The sequence below is a fragment of the Plectropomus leopardus genome, chromosome 19 (assembly GCF_026936395.1).
Source record: "Plectropomus leopardus strain MGB_pleo_1.0 chromosome 19, ASM2693639v1, whole genome shotgun sequence".
In the NCBI taxonomy this organism is placed as follows: Eukaryota; Metazoa; Chordata; class Actinopteri; order Perciformes; family Serranidae; genus Plectropomus; species Plectropomus leopardus.
The window spans coordinates 20,585,777-20,591,211 of record NC_142194.1 but is presented as its reverse complement, the minus strand read 5'-3'; positions in this window follow the sequence as shown (position 1 = coordinate 20,591,211).

Here is a 5,435-nt window from a genome sequence, read left to right as displayed (position 1 = left end):
CAAGGACGAAGCAGAATATATGGCTCATGTTATTGACAGTGGACGTGCCTTTCTGAGCAGTGGAAAAATGCAGAATCGGAGGCTGATCAGAATAATATTAAAGCGAAATAAACTGAACTGACTGTTAAAGTTACACCTGTCAAGCTTTACATGCTTCCATAGCACATCAGCAGTTTTAAAATTTTGGCAAAACTTTTTCCTTGAATTTTTTTGGGCAATTTTTATTATTATTATTTATTTGAATTTTTATTTTTTTAAAGTAAACATTTTGCCTTTTTTTCTTTACATTTTTTGGCCAGTTTTTAAAGAAAATTTTTTATTATCTTTTAGGTTATTGTATTTTTGGTTATTTTAGTTGCTTTCTTTTTATTTTTTTGAAAGAAAGCATTTTTCGTAAGTAATTGTTGGCGATTTTTAAAGAAATGATTTTAGCTTTTTTTTTCTTTTTTTTTTAATTTTTATAATCCTAATTGCTAAGCCATCTGACGATTGCAGATTTAGCTCACGGTTAATTGATGAAACCTTTAACGCAAACACACTGAACTGTAACTGACTTCAGATTATTTATGAATATTCCTCACATTATTGATATGTACCAGTATTTAAATATCACTTCGGCTTAAAAATCTCATTAGCAGTGTGTTTCTACACGCTACACAGGCAAAGTGAACCGTGAAAAAGCAACCAGGAAATCCATCTGTGGCCGTCTAAGATCACGCCGCTATCTATTTGTTTATCCCCCAGAATGCATCAGCGGACCAAATTAAAACTCATATCTTTGTGCTGCAGGCTTCCCAATATTACATCCAGGGAGGGAATTATTCAGCGATCTGTTGGATTTGTGGACGGTGAGGCTGCATTACCCAGCATGCCAGGGTACAGTAAGGACAAGATTTAATATTAATTACATAGTTATTTATACTGCATATTCATATTTATATTACCTGCAGCTGAAACGCACGCAGAGCCCTTATTACTGTTCTGCAACGATCAGCTATATATGCATTAGTCAGAAAAGATCATTTTAAAGTTTTATTCTGTAAATAAACAATATAAACGTGCTAAAATAACTTACTTCTGCTGTTTGTGGTTTTATCCATCTCACAGGATTTAAAAGAGCAGCTGACACCAAAAGCAGCTGGTTCTGTGTTCAGTGATACAAGGATCAAATCTTGTACATTTGACGCTAAAACAGGTTTTTATTTGGTTGCACCAGGAATGTTTGGACACTACAAATGTTACTTTTCGGTTTCCATAGGACCTTTCAGAATCGTGTCCTGAATCTTGCTGGTAATTTGGGGCTATGAGGAGGAGTTTGCATCATGCACAATACGACAAGTTTTTTAGCCCAGGCGCTCAGGCTACTGAACAGTTGTTATTAATGACTGTAGATGCGTTGGATTAGTTATGTTTTATTATATGCTGCTATTGTTTTTATTACAAGCTGCTATTGTTTTAATTATTTGCTGCTAATGTTTTGTTTTTTTTAATTCTATGCTGCTATTGTTTTGTTTTTTATGAGATGCCACTATTTTTACTCTCAGGTTAAGTATTTTCATTTTTATTCATTGCACTATTTATGGGTTTTAAGGGTTGAGAGAGAGCCAGGGCATAAAGCATTTCATTGCGTTGAATGTACACTGTACCTTTTAATGCATATGACAAATGTACTTGAACTTGAAATGCTACTTTGTGGGATCTTTATTGTCTTCACAACTTTTATTTTTTTTTATACCATTATTTTTTTTATAATAGTTTTATCATTGGAATATTATGTCAAAAGTTTGGCCTTCACTAAAAAATGGTTTTCATTATACAAAAACAAACAGGCATCTGCTGAAATAAGGCACAGTTTCTCATATTTTAATTTATTTGGGCCGCCACAACTTAATCATCTGCCACACCAAATAGATTTCAGGAGTGCTACTGGAATATATACACTGTTTGGTTATTTATTGTGCATTTGGGGCAGAGACAGTGCAGCAGAACCAGACTGAAAAATGTCCTTAAATACTGAAAACATGTATGGGGCTGCTGCAACTGGTCCCTGTTTAGTATCTCTGTCCTACTTTGTACAATTCATGTGAAAGAGAAGTGTATTTTGAAAAGACACAATACATATACCAAGCCTTGACATGCCATCCCTGACCATCAACAACAGACACAGGAGGATACCTAGAGCATCATATATTGTCCACTGACAAAAAAAAAGCAATATTTGAAGAGCTGGGACGACAACGTGTTGCTAAAGCCAGTGTTGAGCAGCTACTTTGAAAGCAAAGCCTTGCAATATGCCAGTAATTTCACACTGAGGAAGTTGAACTACAGCAATGCTATCCTACGCATGTCACCAAGACGAGATGCCTGCCAAGTTGCACACCACAAACAAACAAACAACAGAACAGGTTTGTGATTGACTGAGACATCGATGTGTTTCCAGCAGGGATTGTGTCCCCAGACCAGGTGTTTTGAGACAAAAGATTGGTCTTTTCCTAACCATTACCATACGGTATTCATGCCAAATAACCCATGACCCAAATTTTAACTACAGTGTTGTTGAAACATAAAGTTACAACGTATCTGCTGCATACTGATGAACAAATGAAACATATTCATGGTTTGCAGCATTTATTCCAATGATATGGTTGGCCTTCAGAAACTAGAGTCCAGGTGAACATGAAGCACCAAGCAGGACATTTATTAATACATGACAATACTCCACTCTTCTGACTGACTGTGGTCAATGGGGAAGGGCAAACGTATTTATATAACAAATTTTATACCCAGAGACAAAACAAAGTGCTTTACAGAAAGTCAAAGGTTATTGTAGCCCAGTTACAAAGCATGCCCCAAACGGCAGTGCAAATAATAACTTTTATTCAATTTAAATTTTAATTTCATCTATAAAGTCCAATGCCACAAATTACAATTGGCCTTTACAACATACGGCATCTCTTTGTCCTTGCACCCTTACAGCAGATAATGAAAAACTAACCCACAAGGGGAAAAAACGGTAGAAACCTCCAGAACAGCAACTAAGGAAAGATCCCTCCTCCAGGACGGACAGACGTGGGTTCAATAACAGCAGAGAAGTAATGGTAAAATAAAAATAAGAAAAGAAAATTTATGGCAAAAAATGTTTGTTGTTTTAAAAGTTAACTACACAAAAAATGGCAACTCCTTGAATCACTACAAATATGAACGTAGTACCAGCAAGCTACTGCAAAATAAAGTTAAATTTTAGAGACACGCAGTTTAATATCCTCAAACAAACAAATACAGCCATGGCTCGTCTGTGTGAAGCTAACCAATCAAACTCAGCAGTTATTCCATCTCTCAGAGGACACTAAACGTGTTTCTGGACCGTTAAAAACATAAAGCATCAAATAAATCTTCAGTTTCTTACCTGGCCGGTAAAGAGGTAGCAGGAAGCAGCTGCAGCAGCGCGCAGGGATGTTTTCCGTCCTTCCACAAATTCAACTGTGACACGAGCTGTCGATTTACATTTAGGAATAACAGTAATTCACCTCTAAACTGCTGTATTTTGTCCTCAGACGACATATGTCAATATAAATTAATGTTCACGCCGCTAAAGGCAGGTTAACAGCTGTGTTTCCACCTTAAGCTCAAATATCAAGCGTATCGCGCGGTATGTTTTGCTTCCGGTATTTTTCCGACGCACCTTTGACCTCTGAGCAGGCGCACTGTGAAACCACGCCCCCTGCTACTGATAGTAGTTTTATTGTCTATATTTATACAAATGTATGCTTTTAACAACTTGCGTTGTGTTAACAGGTGTTTTTTTTTTACGGATATTTATTTTTATTTGTCTCTATGCAGATTTAAAAAACATAAGGAAAATAAAGCAAAAAGTTAATTATTTAAAAGGAAAAACAGTAAGATTGCACTTTCAGGATTTTTACTCATGACTTTGGTGGTATTTTTACAAATCCTGGTTTCCACCCTGAAACTACTTACATCCAGTGCACCCATTATATAGTACATTTACTTAAGTTCTATACAAATTTGAAGTACTTGCACATTACTTATGTATTTACTTTTCAATCCATTTTATACCTTTACTACAATACAGTTCAGAGGCAAATATTGCACTTTTTACATGCGTTTATAAAATATGAAGTTTTGTTATAAATTAATTAACCCAAAGTTTCATACAAATACAACTGCAACAATTAGTGGTAGAAAATTATTTGGCAACCTATCAAACTTTTCATAAACACACCCTTTTTTTTTTAAATGATTTTGAATTTTGTGTTTTAGTTATTTAGTTATGTAACATTTTCAATGCATGACATTTATTTGAATAAGTATTTTTATTTTTATTGAGTGATAGTACTTTCAGTAAAGGAACTGTATACCTCCCCCATCACTACCATTAGATTCATGTGTAATCTGTGATTTATGACAGAATACATGAAAAAGACCAATAGCTGAAACTAAGATGCTTTTTCAGACTTGTGTCAATCAATTCATTTTTGCAACTTAGTGGAACCACAACAAACAGAACATTAATATATTATTATCAGCTTTTAAGGTCGATTTGGCCAAACTGTTGCAGGTTGTAAAACCAAAACAAAGAGCTGAAAGATGCTTCAAGAGAACTGTAGAGTCAGCTGATCATTCTCTCCCTCACACATCACAGAAAAATGTCATCAGTGGTTAGAATAAAAGCATTGATTAGCCTTCAGCAGCCATCATACAAATACTGCTGACGGCAGTCCTGTACAAAGTTATTTAAGCCCTTTAAACATGGCTCTATATATGTTTTCTTGTGCTGCATTCAGATGCCTTTCATAAAAATTCAAACATTTGAAACCGGAGAAAAAATGGTTTGATTTAATCTGAAAACAAGGGAAAACAGACAATGAGCAACTTGGAAATACATGACCAGAAATTGTATAAAAGAAATAAGTAAAAGGTGAAATGAAAATTACCTTAAAATGAGCTCAAAAAGTGTGATTGGTTGGATTATTAGAGGAAAAAATAGTTAAAACCAATATATGCATGTGTTTAAAAGTTAATTAAATCAAGTCCATGTAATTATCTTATTCATTATTTCTACTTTTTTTGGCCATTTCTTGTTAAGGTGCTCATTGCCCTCATACCATGTTTACGAAAGAAAAAAATATGCCAGTTTGCTCTGGTATCAAAGGGTTAAGGTTAAACTGATGTTTGTAGATGTTAATCACTCCACTTTGATGTGTCTTTTCTCCTCCAACTGTAGTAACAAAATTATCCATCATCCTCTGTTGGCTGCAAACTCTTAACTTATAGTAAAATATTATTATCCCTGTTGTACAAATCCAGGTATGGAGGCTTTCAGGCTAATGTAAATCACATTTGACTGATACTAACAAGTTCATGTCTATTCACACTCACTCTGGGAACTACTGAAAGTCACCAAATGAAAATGA